Here is a 19,413-nt window from a genome sequence, read left to right on the forward strand (position 1 = left end):
CCTCAAATTAGCTCCCTTTCCTTATTCCCTCCTTGGGGTGTTGCCCAGCCTCCTCCCAAAATGGTTGCGACGAGTGAGGGCTCTAGATGTTAGCAGGTGGGTTCTCCCAGGTTCTGTGCGGTTCCCGCTCTTCCTCTCAGCTGCCATTTGGAGTTTCGAGATCTCAAGTCTGCTTCTTTTTATTCATTATTCAGTGGGTTAGTGGCTGGGGGAGTAAATGGCAGCATCCACTCACTTCGCCATCTTGCTGCATCCCCTCCATAGGGTTTTCCATGCTGATTTTTGGGAAGTAGATTGCCAGGCTTTTCTTCCAAGGTGCCTCTGAGTGCCATCAACGTTTCTGTTATCGGCAAAGAGTGTAAATTGTTTGCACCACCCAGGGGTTCCATATTGAAAAAAATACTTAATATAATTATTCTGGGGATTCAATAGGGTAGTGAGTATATTTTGAAATATGTAAAACTCAGTACAAAAACAGTACCATTAGCCATTTCAGTTTCTTTTATGAATGGCATTGATTATGAAGCAAGGAGGGGGAAGAGAAGAATGAAAGAAAAGAAGAAGGAATTGTTTTTTGCATACACATGCGCAAAAGCCCACGGCCATTTGTAACATAAGATCAGAGTTTCCAAATCAAAGTCCTTCCACGTAATTTACTTAGCTTGCTGACTTTTTATATGTAGTTATTAAGCTATCATCATCATCAGAGTTCTCTCGTTGTCCTAACTTTATTATTTAGTACTTCCAAGTATTACTGCTTCTTTCCGAGATGTTGTCAGGGTAACTTCTTCTCAGAGATTGTCTCACGAGAATAAAAACAGATTCAATTCAATTAAAATGCCCAGGTAGTTGTTGCCTCTGATAGTCTGTTTTCGTGTTGATAATGTTATTAGCTCCTGTGGGGAAGTTAAAAAAAAAAAAAAATGTGGATGGTTTCCAAGTCAGGCTCTCCAAACTCATCTTGAGCTAGGGTGACCAGTCTTCCTGGTTTTCCCTGGGATAAACCTCATTCCTGGGCAAAGCAGGATGTTTGGTCTTCTTGTGCTCCACAGCTTCTCTTCAACTGTGTTCTAGCCACTCTGCCTCCTCCTCGTTACCGGACCGTGCAGAGCCCTTCCTTTCTTCAGTCCTCTTCAAGGCACTGTTCTCTCTGCCTAGAACACTCACCCATGCTTTAAGATTGCTGTTCTGTCATCCATCAGATCTCCCTCTAAAGGTCACTTCCTCAGGACCATCCTGTGGAAGGGAGGCCCTCATCACATACCTCCGTTATTCTCTGTGGCGTTCTGACCTTTCCTCCATGGCACTTTACAAAAGTCACCATAATTTGTAATTATACGTTCTTTGTTGCCTAGTTTATTCTCTGTCTCCCTGCACAAGACTGTAGTCACCACAAAGGCAGGGACCATACCTGTTTTCTTCACCACCAGGTATCCTGTGTCTATTATACCCAGCACATGTCTGGCAAATCATATGAATTTAATCAATATCTGGTGACTGGATGCACAAATAATGGATTCTCGAAAATATGGTTGAGTGAATGAAATACTGAATCTACATGGACCTTCAACCAAGTTATCTTCTCTACTCGTCATCTCCCTGCCTCTTGGTACAAACTGTTTTCATCAAGGAAGTATACCATCCACAGTGTGTGTGTGTGTGTGTATATATATATATATACTGTGTGTAGCAACTTTTATGTGTAGGCGTTGGAGTACAATGGCCAACAAAACAAACCTAGTCCAGACTCTCATAGAAGATTATAGTCAACAAAGGAGGACATTTACAATTAGAAACTCCAACAAGTGTGCTGAAGAAAACTTCCATGGTAGGAGATGGAACCTAGTCTAAATGAGAAGTGAGGGGCCAGGAAGGCGTCCCTGAGTATGTCACATTTGAAGCTGAGGTCTGAAGGATGAGACACTACTGAGGCCAGGACCACTGATGGGATTGGGGACCCTGGGGAATAAGCATTATAGGCCAAGAAAATATTATAGGCAAGGATGGGAAGGAGAATGGCACTTCGGAAGAACAGAAAAGAAAATGGTTGGACGGAATGCAATAATCAAGATAAGACTGGCTATACAGGAAGGGAACCACATTTTACAAGTCCTTGTGTTGTATTTTAAGATTTTTTTTTAGGGAAAAAGCAAAAAACACTTTGTCCTAAAAACAAAAGGGAACTGGGAAGCTCTAAAGAGTGATATTAAGTGACTGAATTTTGGGTAAAAAAAAAGTATCACTGTGGGTTCTAGGCAGAGAAGACATTGGGATGTTTAGAGTGAGGCAGGTAGGGAGGACCATTCAGATGCTATTGATGAGTCCAGGGGAGATGTGGTAGAGGATGGAGAGAAGTGAGTGCAGCAGTGACATTCGGGCGGTAATGTCAGCACGTAGGAGGTCAGAGCCAGGAGGAGTCAGAGTTGACCCTGGGTTTTTGGTCGGAGCATCTAGGTGGTTGTTAGAGCTACTCACTAGTATGCCTTTAAAGCTAGAGCTAAGAAGACTATGCTACTAAATTTGTTTTTTATTTCAGATGACTTTTTTAATATGTCAGTGATTTGATTAGAATAAAAACTTCACTTTGTACACATCCAGTTTACCTCTGGGCACTCAAATATCCAGGAAGAATTATGCTTTATAATGAGATTGAACAGGTGCTTCATTTTAAAAACTTTGTGCAAAGTGCTGTATCTGAGTAAGCAAAGTAAGAAGTGCGTTTTTTTTAAATTGTACTTTAGATGAAGGTTTACAGAACAAACTAGTTTCTCATCAAACAGTACACACATTGTTCTATGGCATTGGTTAACAACTCCACAGCATGTCCACACTCCGTTCTCAACCCTGGGTTCCCGATTACCAGCTTTCCTGTTCCCTCCTGCTTTCCAGTCCCTGCCCCAGGGCTGATGCGCCCCTTTAGTCTCTTTTATTTTTCCCATGGGCCTGTTCAATCTTTGGCTAAAGGGTGAACCTCAGGAGCAACCTCATTACTGAGCTGAAAGGGTGTCCGGGGGCCATAGTCTCAGGGTGTTTCCAGTCTCTGTCAAGCCAGCAAGTCTGGCCTTTCTTTTTGAGTGAAAATTTTGTTTTGCACTTTTCTCCAGCTCTGTTCGGGACCCTCTATTGTGATTCCTATCAGAGCAGTCGGTGGTGGTAGCCGGGTACCATCTAGCTGTACTGGACTCAGTCTGGTAGAGGCTGTGGTAGATGTGGTCCATTAGTCCTTTGGACTAATCTTTCCCTTGTATCTTTAGTTTTCTTCATTCTTCCTTGCTCCCGAAGGGGTAGGACCAATGGAGTATCCTAGATGGACACTCACAGGCTTTTAAGACCCCAAACACTACTCACCAAAGTACACCGTTAGAACATATTTTTTATAAACTATGCTATATGAGGTAGATGTTCCCCAAGACCATGGTAGAAGTGTATTTTTAGTGTATATTTTCATGTGTGTATATGTGTGTGTGTTTGTGGTGCTTCCAGAAGTAATAAATTGTTAATATTGCTTTTCAAGGGCCTAATCCCCTCCGTTGCATTTAATGCTAGAACCCTACCATTTTTTGTTTCCACTGGCAGAAGGTTTATTTTATACCCTGAAGAACATCCACACCATCAGTCAGAACCAGGTCTAAAATGAAGGATGAAGATAGTTGAACGTCACTGGGAACTCACATTAAGGTGAAGCATATTACACCAAGCCATTTCTGGAGTAAACAGCTCCTTGCTTATTTAATGTATCACTTTGGACATGCTACTTAAAGAGCCCCAGTCTCTGAAGGTGTTTACATGAAACTAGTCCACCTACAGGAGTCCCTGGGTGGTACAAAGGGTTAACTTCTCATCTGCTAACCAAAAGGTTGGCAGTTCAATGCCATCCAGAGGCACCTCAGAAGAAAGGCCTGCTGATCTACTTCCAAAAAATCAGCCCTTAAAAATCCTGTAAAGCACAGTTCTGCTCTCACACGCATAGGGTTGCCATGAGTTGCAGTCAACTCTATGACAACGAGTTGGTAGGTTGTTTTATTCCACTTACCAGGGCTTTACTGTTCACCTCCCTAAGGTTTCATTTTTGGTTTAGTTCCTCTCAGTTTCATGGAATAGGAGATAGAGTATATCTTCATCTAGAGAAGGTTTACTTTTGAGGCAATATGATTTAATCCATAATCTGTTTAGATCTGTGATCTATTAAAACTCACCCTTGTAGATAGATACTGAATTTTTTTTCTTTACCGTATGTTCATTCTAAGTTCAAGAATTTCCACTGTCATAGGAATTTTAACCCAATAGCAGAAAGTTTATGCTGCTTCGACGTGACTGTGGCTCTGATTTTAGAAACTGTGATAGTTAAAGTTGCGTGTGAACTTGGCTGGTCCCTGATTCTCAGTGGTTTGGCAGTTACGATGTAGTTTGGCAGCTGTGTAATGGTAGAACCACCTCCATAATGATTTCTGGTATAATGTAATCACCTCTGTGATGAGATCTGCTCTGAGCAGCTAATCAGTTGAAAGGGAGTTTCACTGGGGGTGTGGCCTGCATCTAATATATGTGGACTTCCTGGCAAAGCTCACTGGCTTTTGCTGGCCCTGACCCTCATCTGACTTCTGGTTCTTGGGACTTGAGCTAGCAGCTTATCTGCCGATCTTGGAATTCATCAGCCCCTGCAGACGTGAGTTAGAAGCCACCAGCCTAATCCATAGACTTGAGACTTCTTTTTGATGATGAAGTCAATGCCATGCCTCTTAATTTTGTCATTCCCAGCATAGTATGCCATATGATTGCCTGATTCAGAATGACCAATACCAGTCCATTTCAGCTCACTAATGTCTAGGATATTGATCTTTATGCATACCATTTCATTTTGGATGATTTCCAATTTTCCTGGGTTCATACTTCATACATTCTACTTTGCTGTTATTAATGGATGTTTGCTGCTGTTTTTTCTCACTTTGAGTCATGCCACATCAGCAAATGAAGGTCCCGAAAGCTTGCTTGCATCCACATCATCAAGGTCAACTCTACCTTGAGGAGGCAACCTCCCCAGTCATATTTTGTGTGCCTTCCAACCTGATGGCCTCATCTTCTGGCACTGTATCAGACTATGTTCCATTGCTATTCATAAGGTTTTTACTGGTTAATTTTTTCAGAAGTAGATTGCCAGATCCTTCTTCCTAGTCTGTCTTTGTCTGGAAGCTCAGCTGAAACCTGTCCACTGTGGGTGGCCCTGCTGGTATTTGAAATATCAGTGGCATTGCTTCCAGATTATGGCAACACGCAAGCCACCACAGTATGACAAACTGATAGACGTGTGGTGTGTAGGCTTCACTAGTTTTGCTTTTGTAGGGAACTCAGTGTAAGATAGAAGCTAACAGCTCAGAAGGGCTGATACTATAAACAGTGTAGCTGCGTTTAAAATCTACACAGAAACCTTGAGTTTCGTCTTTATTGTCAAATGGTTGGGATACTTCTGGACTATCAGCCTTCAGACAGTTGTCTTAAGCTCCTGAATCATCATTTTCTCGTCAGTGAAATGAGGGGGCTGGACTGGTCTTTGAGATCCCTCTCAGCTTTTGACACACTGCAAATCTTTGATTCTGTAGTCTGAAATCATTCTTCCAAAAGACCGTAAACATCTCCCTCTATCCTTGTGTCTGACCTCATTCCCCAAATGGGTTCTTAGGAAAAAAAAAAAAAAAACAGAAAGGAAGAAGCAACATTTGTTGTTTTAATTGACGGAGCACCCTCTTTGATAAATTAACTTGGAATCCAGTTTGATTTCTTTTCAGATCTCATGAAATTACTTTTCTTCATAGAGGGAACACGGCTACCTTGGCTGCTGTTTCTGAATTCACATTGGAATCCAAAGCCTCTTTCCCTGTGTAATCTGACTATAAATGTGCTGCTTTACAGAGACCGCCTCCCCCTCTCTTTATCCAGTATTCCACTCCTTCTCACTTACTTGCTTTCCATAGCTCTCCAGGGTTGGGCCTCACTTTGCAAATGGTGCACGTGTGTCCAACGTATATAAAGTACATGGGGGATTACTTGCGTGAATGGCTAAATACCAAGTGAAGACTTGTCTCACTTTTTGTAATTTTCTGATCCCTGCTTCCTCATTATTGTACTAAATGTTTGCAGGTTAAAAAAAAAAAACATTGCCATCAAGTCAATAGCAACGCTGTAGGACAGAGCAGAACTGCCCCATAGGGTTTCCAAGGAGCAACTGGTGGATTCAAACTGCCAACCTTTTGATTAGAAGCCGTAGCTCCTCACCACTGCACTGCCAGGGCTCTTTTGCGTGTCCAAAAAACCCCAAACCAAAACCTACTGCCTTGGAGTTGATTCCGACTCATAGGTATAGCACAAGTGTAACAACCAAAAAGTTAAGACATGAGCCTTCTCCATGTGGCCAGTAGATGGAAGTATTTCATAGGGAATTAGCGAAGAGCAAGTTTCCTACTTTTTTTGTCGTTGTTGCCGTTATAAAAATAAAAGACCCCCCCCCTCCCCGAAGAGAAGTAGAAAGGAAAAAATGAGAAAAAGAGGAGAGGGCAGAGAGGACAGCCCGGTCTATAAAACACGGGCCTTCCAAACTCTTTCAAACTCACCCAGATCCCTTTTGCTGTTCAGGTTCTGTTTATCCCTCTGTGACTCTGCCCGCTTTGAAAGACTAAAAGGATAAACTAAACTCCTGATAATTCTGGAGTTTTTTTTTTTTTTTTAAATATAATCTTTATGGATCCTGGAGCGTCCTAACAATCTTTTCACGTGAATGAATAATGCAATCAGCCTTCTTCAGCAATCAGGCCAGCTGAGCATCAAGCTGGTGATTTCCTCAGAATGCGTAATGGCCACCAGCAGAATGGTGTTGGGGAGACGGTAGCCTAGGCTGGCTGCTGGCAGCGCCAACCAGCAATTTGGGTCGTGATTCCAATGCAAGGATTATGCCGTATCCTTTGTGCTTTCTCCGCTGCTGCTCTCTGGAATTACTGGTTTACCATGGAGAGGCTACTGCGAATCATGGAGCCTTGTCCTAGTGCTGGCTGCATTATCCCGCTGGGCGCTGTGTGTGTGTGTATTCCAAATTCCTAATTACAATTAACTGTGCGTTTGAGCCTCTGGGTCATCCTGGCCAATTTGAAGCTTCAGTTGAAAAGCTGAGTTGTCACCAATGGCACAGGAGATGAAAGCTGTCTGCTTTGCATCAGCCCCTGTTGAATTGGCATGTTTGCGCCAGCATGCATCTCCAAACCTGTCTCCTTGCAAGCTTTGGCAGGAGATGAAAGGACTGGCCTACCACTCTCCAGCTTTGGTTTGGGGACAGCCCAGCTGTTCCCTAATTATCTCAAGAGGAAGCCTAAAACTCCGTAGATACAAAATGATAACTTTCTTAAAAAAAATTTATCTTAATCCACATTATCAGGCATAGATTAACCAGTAAACACAGTACGCACCAGCTGGCATTGAGCAAGGTACACACAGGCTAAATGTACATACTTGCTGATCTTTGGTGAAAAATTTCATGTGGGTTTCATTGCAGATTGAGTAGGTACGGTGAAAGGATACAATCCTGATACACACCTTTCTTAACTTTAAACCATGCAGTACACCCTTGTTCTGTTTGAACGACTGCCTCTTGGTTTAAGTACGGGTTCCTCATGAACACAATTTAGTGTTCTGGAATTTCCATTCTTCGTAATGTTATCCATAATTTGGTATGCTCCATACAGTCGAATACCTTAGCATAGTCAATAAAACACAGCTAAACATTTTTCTGATTACAGCCTTGAAAACCTTATGGGGCAGTTCTACTCTGTCACACCGAGTCACTTTGAGTCGGAAATGACTCCGTGGCACCAAATAATGACATCTATGGTTAGTAGTTATTATGGGGAAACCCTGGTGGCATAGTGATTAAGTGCTACGGCTGCTAACCAAAAGGTCAGCAGTTCGAATCTGCCAGGCGCTCCTTGGAAACTGTATGGGGCAGTTCTACTCTGTCCTATAGGGTCACTGTGAGTCCTATAGGGTCGGAATCAACTCAACGGCAACGGGTTTGGTTTGGTTTTGGTTTAGTCATCATGGACTAATAGTAAGCTTATTTGGTAAAATCTTTGAGCCTACTGAGTGTTATAAAATATCTTTTCATCTCACTTCTGACAAGCATTAAACTGATGGGAGGAAAAAAAATGTTACTACCAAAAGAAAAGGATCAAATTCTCTCTGGCCAAGGGACATAGTGAAAGGAGAAAGGGTAGCCATTTTGTGGCAAGATTTTATTTGCTTATTCAGAAATCCAAACTCCATGGGCTGGCTATCTCTGAGTGAGCGACCCCACTTCCGCTTCTCATGGATGATGGCCTATAATCAGTGGTGCCCAGCGCCCAGTCCCTGCCCGCAAGTCTCCCGCCAGTTTTTCCATCAACGCAAAGGTTGCGCTTTGGAAATCTTGCCACAAGGGAGCAACGTTGACTAACTTTTGTTCTGAGATTTTTTTTTAAGCCAAAGTTGGGTTCTTTTACTCTGGAATAAGCCCCAATAAACCGTTCAGAAATCACACTTTTGTAGTTTCTGCTCAAAGTCGGGAGAAAGGAATGGAATCCTGAGAAACTGTATGAGATCAAGGGGAGCCCTTGACCTTGACCATCTCAGTTTGCAGATGCTGTGGCTCACCTCAATGTGGTTGGAAAGGCAGATGTTGGGGTAGTGCACATGAATCTCACTAGTTTGGCTGGGAAGGGTTGCTCTGGATACTGTTCCCTTCTGGGTTTTTATATGCCAGAGTCCTGTAACTTGTTTTGGAAAGTCAATTCTTGCCCTGAATCGTCATCCTTGGCATAAGTAATGAAAAGCCAAGTTAATAAATTACTTTGTTACATCTTCATGCAAAATGTCCCCTTCCGTGAGCTTCCCTGCCTAACAAAAGTGGTCTCAGTCACAGACAGGGAAGGCCCGTCACGGAAATCAAAAAAGAGCAGACAAGTCTTAAGATTTTGACAATGCAAGATAGTTAATCTGACTATGCAAGATAAACCACAGAAAGGTGGAAGGAATTTAGCCATTGTTCCCCAGAAAAACAGGACTGCGGTTAGAAAGATGGCTTGGGACTTTGTTTCTTGGCTTTGGGAATCCTTCCTAACCTCTTTTCCAGGTAGAAGTTGAGCTTCAGGGAGCTCTTTTGGTTTCCAGACTCCTCTCTCTAGACCTGCCACACACAGGTTGTCATTTTCACTTGTCCCATACGTTTCTCACTGCAGGAGTGAGACAGCAGTTGGCAACAGAGATGCCAAGAGTCTAGTACCCCAATGTGGCTGAATGCCACCCAGATAACCATGTCATTAACCTCTCTAGTGGGGGGAAACAGCGTGCCTGGGAGGAAGACATGCCCAGCCTGCTGCCCTGGTTGCTGAGAGTTTCTGGTTTGAAAAACACACATTTCTATCTAATGGGCAATCTGTCACTGCTCTCTAATAGAAATCACCTGCTCCTCGAATAATCACTAAAAAAAATAGACAGCACACAATAGCTCGACTTCTCTCGGCTTTAATGGTTCCTGGCTGAGTCAAGTAGCTGAAATAAAAACAAGCCAGACCAACCACTGGTCATTGTGTAGCAACACATTACTCAAAGGGAAATCATGGTTTCCACAAACTATGACTCCTCCATTGGAGAGTCAAGAGGTCCTTTGTGGCCAGGGGACAGTCTTCTCCACCCTCAACTGAGTCTCGACTTTGCTACTTAAACCAGTTTTGGAAAAATACGTAGTCCCCTGGGAGATAAAATACCTACCCTGTCTGGCTCACAGATCACATGGGGGTCAAGTTAGATACTGTTTAGAAAGCACTTTCTAAATTGAAAGTATTGAGCCCTCAGTGGGATAACACTTTGGACACTTGATAATAATAGCTGTCATTTATTGAGCATAGGGTACTGTCATGGATTGAATTGTGTCCCTTCAAAATATGTATCAATTTGGCTAGGCCATGATTTCCAGTATTGTGTGGTTATCCTCCGTTTCGTGACCTGATGTAATTTTCCTATGTGTTTTAATTCCTAATCTCTGTCTGTGTTTAATGAGGCAAGATTAGGTTATGTTAAAAAGGATTAGGGTAGGATGCAACACCCTTACTCAGGTCACAGCCCTGATCTGATGTAAGGTGAGTTTCCCTGGGGTGTGGCCTGCATCATCCTTTATCTTATAAGAGATGAAAGGAGGGAGAAGCAAGTAGAGGGATAGGGACCTCATGCCACCAAGAAAGCAGCCCTGGGAGCTGAGCATGTCCTTTGGACCCAGGGTCTCTGTGCTGAGAAGATCCTAGACCAGGGAAAGATTGATGACAAGAATCTTTCTATGGAACCGACAGAGAGAGAAAGCCTTCTCTGGGAGCTGATGCCTTGAATTCAGATTTCTAGCCTCCTAGACTGTGAGACGATACATTTCCGTCTGTTAAAGCCTCCATGGCACTGGGTTTAGACTGTGAGACAATACATTTCTGTCTGTTAAAGCCATCCACTTGCAGCATTTCAACAGAAGCAGCACTTGGTAACTAAGACAAGTAGTCTATTAAACACCTTATGCAGATTGTTTCACTAAATCACACAAAAGCACTGTATAGTAGATATAAATTTCCCCACTTCAGGGATAAAAAAGTTGAGAACCAGAAAAAAAAAAAAACAGCAATTTGCCCAGGGTCTTCAAGCTACTAAGTGGTGATTTCGATTTAAAATTCAGCCTAGGTGACTTCAAAATCAGTGCCCTAACCATTAAGCCCCCCACATGTCTGTCAGTTTGTTGTACTGTGGGGGCTTGCGTGTTGCTGTGATGCTGGAAGCTATGCCACTGGTATTCAGACACCAACAGGGTCACCCATGGCTGACGGGTTTCAGCTGAGCTTCCAGACTAAAACAGACTAGGAAGAAGGACCCAGCAGTCTACCTATGAAAAGAATTAACCAGTGAAAATCTTATGTATAGAAGCAGAACACTGTCTGATATAGTGCCAAAAGATGAGTCCCCCAGGTTGGAAGGCACTTAAAATATGACTGGAGAAGAGCTGCCTCCTCAGATTAGGGTAAATCTAAATGATGTGGATGGAGTCAAGCTTTTGGGACCTTCATTTGTTGATGTGGCATGACTCAAAATGAGAAGAAACAGCTGCAAACATTCATTAATAATCAGAACCTGGAATGTACAAAGTATGAACCTAGGAAAATTGGAAATCATCAAAAACGAAATGGAACGCATAAAGATCTATATCCCAGGCATTAGTGAGCTGAAACGGACTGGTATTGGCCATTTTGAATTGGACAATTCACGTGGTCTACTATGCCAGAAATGACAACTTGAAGAGGGATGGCATTACATTCATTTTCAAAAAGAACATTTCAAGATCTATCCTGAAATACAACCCTGTCAGTGATACGATAATATCCATATGCCTACAACAAAGACCAGTTGATATGACTATTATTCAAGTTTACGCACCAACCACTAAGGCCAAAGATGAAGAAATTGAAGATTTTTACCAGCTTCTGCAGTCTGAAATGATCAAATAAACAATCAGGATGCAGTGATAATTACTAGTGATTGGAATTTGAAAGTTGGAAACAAAGAAGAAGGATCGGTAGTTGGAAAATATGGCCTTGGTGATAGAAACGATGCCAGAGATTACATGATAGAATTTTGCAAGACCAATGACTTATTCATTGCAAATACCTTTTTTTCACCAACATAAACAGTGACTATACACATAGACCTCGCCAGATGGAATACATAGGAATCAGGTCGACTACATCTGTGGAAAGAGATGATGGAAAAGCTCAGTATCATCAGTCAGAATAAGGCTAGGAGCCAACTGTGGAACACACCATCAACTGCTCATACACAAGTTCCAGTTGAAGCTGAAGAAAATTGGAACAAGTCCACGGGAACCAAAGTATGACCTTGAGTATATCCCACCTGAATTTAGAGACCATCTCAAGAACAGATTTGACATGTTGAATGCTGATGACCAAAGAACAAACAAGTTGTGGAATGATATCAAGGACATCATACCTGAAGAAAGCAAGAGGTCATTAAAAAGACAAGAAAAGACCAAAATGGATGTCAGAAGAGACTCCGAAACTTGTTCTTGAACGTCGAATAGCTAAAAGCAAAAGGAAGAAATGATGAAGTAAAAGAATGGTACAGAAGATTTCAATGGGCGGCTCAAGAAGAAAGTAAAGTATTATAATGTGCAAAGAGCTGGACACAGAAATCCAAAAGAGAAGAACATGCTTGGCATTTCTCAAGCTGAAAGAACTGAAGAAAAAAATCAAGCCTCAAGTTGTAATAGTGAAGGATTCCATGGGGAAAATAATGAATGAAGCAGGAAGCATCAAAAGAAGATTGAAAGAATGTACAGAGTCATTATACCAAAAAGATGTTGAACCATTTCAAGAGGTAACATATGCTCAGAAATCAATGGTACTGAAGGAAGAAGTCCAAGCTACACTGAAGGCGTTGGCGAAAACAAGGCTCCAGGAATTGACAGAATATCAGTTGAGATGTTTCAAGAAATGGATGCAGCGTTGGAGGTGCTCACTCGTCTATGCCAGGAGATTTGGAAGACGTCTACCTGGCTAACTGACTGGAAGAGATCCATATCTACGCCTATACCCAAGAAAAGAGATCCAATTGAACGCAGAAATTATTGAACAATATCATAAGCAAGTAAAATTTGCTGAAGATCATTCAAAGAGGCTGCGGCAGTATATCAACAGGGAACTGCCAGAAATTCAGGCCAGATTCAGAAGAGGATGTGGGACCAGGGATATCATTGCTGATGTCAGATGGATCCTGGCTGAAGGCAGAGAATAGCAGAAAGATATTTACCTGTGTTTTATTGAGTTTGCAAAGGTGTTTGACTTTCTGGATCGTAACAAATTTTTGATAACATTGTGAAGAATGGTAATTCCATAACACTTAATTGTGCTCATGAGGAACCTGTACCTAGATCAAGAGGCAGTTGATCAGACAGAACAAGGGGATACTGATGGGTTTAAAGTCAGTAAAGGTGTGCATCAGTGTTGTATCCTTTCACCGTATCTATTCAAACTGTATGCTGAGCAAATAATTTGGGAACTTGGACTGTGTGAAGAATGGGGCATCAGAATTGGAGGAAGACTCATTAACAACCTGTGTTATGCAGATGACACAACCTTGTTTGCTGAAAGTGAAGAGGACTTGAAGCGCTTACTGATGAAGATCAAAGACCACAGCCTTCAGTATGGATTACACCTCAACTTAAAGAAAACAAAAATCCTCACAACTGGATCAATAAGCAACATCATGATAAACAGAGAAAATATTGAAGTTGTCAAGGATTTCATTTTACTTGAATCCACAGTCAAGAGCCATGGAAGCAGCAGTCAAGAAATCAAAAGACACATTGCACTGGGCAGATTTGCTGAGAAAGACCTTTTGAAAGTGTTGAAAAGCAAAGATGTCACTTTGAAGAATAAGGTGCTCCTGACCCAAACCATGGTATTTTCAATGGCATCAGATGCATGCAAAAGCTGGACAATGAATAAGGAAGACTGAAGAAGAATTGATGCCTTTGAATTGTGGTGTTGGTGAAGAATGCCAAATATACCATGGACTGCCAAAAGAATGAACGAATCTGTCTTGGAAGAAGAACTACCAGAATGCTTCTTAGAAGCAAGGATGGTCAGACTACATCTTACAGACTTTGGACATGTTATCAGGAGGGATCAATCCCTGGAGAAGGTGGTAAAGTACAGGGTCAGCAAAGAAGAGGAAGACCCTCAATGAAATGGATTGACACAGTGGCTGCAACAATGGGCTCAAGCATAACAACGATTGTGAGCCTGGTGCAAGACCGGGCGGTGTTTTGTTCTGTAATACATAGGGTTGCTTTGAGTCAGAACCAACTCGACAGCACCTAATAACAACAAACAACCATTAAGCAATACTGTGTCACAGGCTGGCCTGTTGTAAGCTACTGTCTTCATCTTGGGCAGTGAAATGTTCAACATCTGAGGCTGCTACCCTGCAGAGAGGTTAAATTTCCTTCCTCCTTCCAGTCCCACGGCTCATTACAAAGGGGCACTCGATGCTAATGAAGGAGCTTTAATAAAGCTGTATATAAGTACACTGATTGCCTCCATCACTCTGATTTGGAAATAGTGTTGCATCTAAGGGGAGGTCTTGAGTCTAAGGAGAAAAAAGGGGCCAAGGATGCAGAAAAGAGAAGGCAGAGCACACTGGAGGAGGAGGCAGCCACCACACCTAATGAGCAGCACTTTGCAGCCAGCACGGAGAGGCCAGCTGTCCTAAGGAGCAGTCAGACTAGGAGGCCATGGTGCTTTGAAGGAGCTGCTGTCCCCTAGGAGACTGGGAGGAGTGAACTCTGGGATGCGGGGCCAAGGTCACCTAGAAGTACAACCGTTTGAGGTGTTAACTCTGGAGACTGTGTTCCGAACATAAAAATAGCTGCAGAGTTCTGAAATGCACAGGAAAGGGGATATGACCTATAATTCGTAAATTGCCTTTGAGTGCTCGATGTGCACATCTGAGATTAGGTTAACACTTCCGTCTATATATTTTTAAGATGCAAATTCCTTGGTTAGGGCTGGGTTGGCGGTGAGGCTTAAATTCTTGTGGACAGCTTTTATTTTGACAAAGCGACACAGCAGTAAACTGAGATGTGTACATCTTTTTGTATTCTCCATAGCATCTTGCAAAATCTGTTCACATTGTAAAAAATGAGTTTAGTGGGGGGTGATAGTTGTTGAGAGACATCCAACACATGAACCAGTGGGAAATGAAGACAGAGCATTTAGTACTTAATTATAACCTCAGGGGGTACAGCCCTAAAGAGGGAAATGAGATCAGGTAGAGTTGTTAAGAAGGAGACAGGAATAAAAACCAGTAGAATCTGGAGGAAGACAAGAAGAGAGAAAGTAATTCCAGATGAGAAAATTTCATGAAATGCAAGGATGAACATACGTGTAAAGGACAGAAGGGAGGAGAAATAACGTCTTTGGAATATAGCCATTTACAACATCTTTACAAGTGAAAATAATTCTGGATGGTGGGTGTTAGACAAATTAACTCGTCTAAGTTATCTTGTCTAAGATCCCAGCTGTAATCAGGGTAGAACTCCCAACCCTTTGATCCCAAAGCATGGATTCTTTTCTTTAAATCCTGTCTCCTTTCAATTTCAGCACTTGATTCTTTAGAAGAGAAATGAGATTAGAAAGAGAGAGAGAGGAAGTTAGGAAAGAAGGATGTACAAATTCAGAAGAAAATCCAGATGATGGTATTTATCCGATCTGGTGTGGGAAAATACTTTCTGAGAATAAAGAAATCACAAGAGGAAAATGGATTTGTTTGATGACATGGAAATTATTGTCGTATAGTTTATAGACAGGAGCCCTGGTGGTGCAGTAGTTAAAGAGCTGACTGCTAACCAAAAGGTGGGCAGTTCAAATCCATCAGCAGCTCCTTGGAAACCCTAGGGGGCAGTTCTGCTCTGCCGTATAGGGTCGCTGTGAGTCAGAACTGACTTGATGGTAACGGGTTTAGTTGTTTTGGTTTTAGTTTATAGACATCTTAAAATTAAAACCAAGCCATGTATTTACTAACTAATAATTGGTCCAAATTTTGAAACTTCTTATAAATAACATAGAATTGATAAAAAAAAAAACACTAAACATTATTGGAAAAATGAAAAGGAACGTGAACATTCATGAACATTCAGTAATGAAGGCAAAAAAAAACTAATATTTAGCATCAACCTGAAAATTCACGTGAAAGGGATTTTTGTTTATGAAAATAGCAAACTTAAAAATCTAAATATTCATTTTTTTCAAGAGTGCAGCTAAGCGTGTTACCTCATATACTGCTGTTGAAAATGTAAAAATGTAAGCATATCAAAAATATTTGTTTCCTTTGACTCAATACTTGATTTTTAGGTATCCATCCTTAGGAAATAATCAGAACTTGACCAAAAAAAAAAAAAAACTGCATAAATATAATTTTTTTTTTTATTAAAAAAAAAAGCAAAGTTCCTAAACATTCAAAGCAAAGAATAAAGACATCCATTGGTGATTATTATCACTCATTGTGTGGAAATTAACACAAAATAACATTCAGTTAAAAAAAAAAGTCAGCAACATTCAATGTGCAATTTTATCTCAATAATATTTAATTAAATATATATTCTTATAAAAAATGACTGTGAAGAAATATAATGCAGGGTTATTTGCTGTTTTACAGGTTTTTTTCCTCATATCAAATATTGCCCATATTCTCTGTAACAAATATATACCACTTCATATTAAATATTTTAAAGAAAATAATCAACAAACTTAATAGCTGTTCCTTATTAAATAAGCAGGGACTCTAGCAGCCTGGAATTGGATGATGGTGGTAGAAACAGAAGAGTGGATGGATTTGAGAGATATTTAGGAGGTGAAATTGTGAGGACTTGATCCCGGACTAGATATGGGAATGCTGGTAGGGCACATTGGTACTTATTGTGTGAAATCCAATTGAAAATTATTGATTAGGCTTAATTAGTTATTACCAGCTGGTGAGTTTTATCATAATCATCGAAAAAAAATTAAAAATGTTTCTTTAACCAAAGCAAATTAATGCCAGGAAATGTTCAGGAGTAAATCTAAATCGAAGCAGTCAGCTTATTCAGTCTCAAATATGTATGTAACAATGCAGGGAGCCCATCTCTCTGTCACCGATTAGAAGTCTGGGCTTCCCACAGCTTTGGGCCACAAGCTAGATCCTCTTTTAGTCCTCAGCATGACACGGCCAGCTATGTCTTGACACACAAGTCTAAGGGTTCTGAGCTGACCTGATACTTCCCAGGAAAGGAGAGAACATTACTATTAGAGTGTTCATCTGTATTTTATTTTATCCAAGTGACAGTGGAAACTGATTCTCAACTCTCCATTTACAATGCCATTTTCTGCTTCCATTCCATGTATTAGATGACACATTTCTCTGTGTTCACTATTGAAAAGACCAGCTAGATCACAGTACATTTTAATCTTGTAAAGTAGAGCAAAGCATTTGGGATAATGTAGGAAATCAAAGGTTTGGTTGCTTAATGTGACGGGGTGCCCCATTAGCGCAGGTTTTAGCCTTTGCTTCCTTTAGTCCCACTAATGATCTGGGCCTGCTACATCTGCACAGCTTTTGTCAGATAATCAAACAGGTGGCTACTGAGCAACTATTTATGTTCAACATTGTGCTGGCTATGGGGCTTAAGAGCACAAATCAGGATGATTTTTTGTTTGTTTGTTTTTAAGACTTTTGTTAGAATCAAAGACCAAAGGAAAACAAAATAACAGAGTAGATTCTTGGCACTTGTAGATAACAAAGTTTCAGTTATTTAGGAACATATGAAAACCCCAAATCAATTGCCGTCAAGTCGATTCTGACTCATGGTGACCCCACGTGTTACAGAGTAGAACTGCTCCGAAGAGTTTTCTTGGCTGTCGTCTTTACAGAAGCAGATGACCAGGCCTTGCTTTCATGGTGCAGCTGGGTGGGTTCACACCGCCAACTTTTAGGTTAATAGATGGGAGCAAACTGTTTGCACCACCAGGGACCCGTAGGAACATATAGTAATTAGTAATTTTGTAAGGCTCATGAATCGGAGAGCCCCTGGGTGGTGCACGGAAACCCTGGTGGCGTAGTGGTCAAGAGTTCGGCTGCTAACCAAAATGTCAGCAGTTCATATCCACCAGGTGCTGCTTGGAAACACTATAGGGCAGTTCCACTCTGTCCTATAGGGCCGCTATGAGTTGGAATTGACTCAAGAGCAACGGGTTTTTGGGTGGTGCAAACCGTTAATGAGTTTAGCTGCTAACTGAAAGGTTGGAAGTTCCAGCCCACCCAGAGGCACCACAGGAGAAAGACCTGACGATCTACTTCCGAAAAATCAGCCATTGAAAAAAACCCTGTGGAGCACAGTTCTACTCTGACACACGCGGGGTTGCCTTGAGTCGAAATCAAACCCACAGCAACTGATTTTGGTGTGGTTTCGTGAATTCGAACTAAATGTTCTAAAATGGGCTAACGTTCTAAGTTGCTTAGTAGGTGAATTTAGTTGACTGCTGAGCATCGAAATCTCAACTCAATTTTCTACTCCTGAGCGCATTGCTGTACAGTTGATTCTGACTCACAGCAACTCTATAGGACAGAGTAGAACCGCCCTGTAGCATGTCCAAGGAAGGGCTGGTGGATTCGAACTGCTGACCTTTTAGTTAGCAGCCGAGCTCTTAACCACTAGCATGTAGTGCAGTGCATATTCCCTACCTCCCCTGCTAAGCACTGCATATTCACTACCTACCCTGACTGAATTTTGTTTGTTAAAAAAAAAAGAGATTATTTGAAAAATGGCCTTGAGAAGAAAGCCAACAACTAACTAGGTTAGGGAAGAAAGTTAAGTGGCTTCAAAAGTTAACATTTCTCAGGCAGAAAAATAAAATTTAGGAGTCGAATGGTGAGTTGGACTCAAATCTATGACATATTCTACAGAGAAACAGGAGTAAACAGTCTGTGAAACTCTTTCAGCATTTGCTTCCACCAGAATTTATTTTAATAGCTGTATAAAAGGCTTTAGTACTGAATGGATAGACTCATTAATTGTCTAAGGGGGTGACTTAAAAGTTTTAAGTTACACTTTATGGCATTTTATGGAGAAAATGATATGGGATGGTGGTATTTTCAAATTGGTTAACTTGAGAAAGCCAAGGAATATTTCCCTCGCAAATGCATATTTCTTAAAAGTGTCGATATGCGACAGATAAGAACAAAAGTGTTTAGAAGAGAAAGGATGCAGTATAGGAAAAAAAAAAAAAAATCCTGTTAGCTCAGTCAGATATGGATTTGGAGATAATGACAGTTTGACCTAGGACTCATTATGGGTTGGTAAGGGCAATACTAATGAGAAAAGAGAGAGAAAGCTCCTAAAAATGCATAGTGTGAGTGAGGAAATTCTGGGAAGAATGAACAGGGAGTTGAGGGACTAGAATTCTGAGCCTAATTCCGTTCCTAACTAATTTTGGGGGTAACTTGTGTGTCCTGTATGATCCTTAGTTTCTTTTCTGAACCTTAATTTTCTCTCCACAAAATGATTTCAGGGCCTGGGTGTTGCCTGAGGTACTTTTCAGTTCAGTGATTTTATGGGCTGTAGATAATGTACCATACAGCTTTGCATCCTTATTTGTTTTTTGTCCTTCTATTGAACATTAAATATTGAATATTTTCTGTGCCATTAAAATGACTTTACAACGGTGTTTTAATGACTATGTAATGTTTAGTATATTTTTTGTAATTTACATAGGTATTTCCTAGGTAGGTTGTTTTCAACACTTTTTATTACAAAAA

Source organism: Elephas maximus, chromosome 22 (genome assembly GCF_024166365.1).
Source record: "Elephas maximus indicus isolate mEleMax1 chromosome 22, mEleMax1 primary haplotype, whole genome shotgun sequence".
NCBI lineage: Eukaryota > Metazoa > Chordata > Mammalia > Proboscidea > Elephantidae > Elephas > Elephas maximus.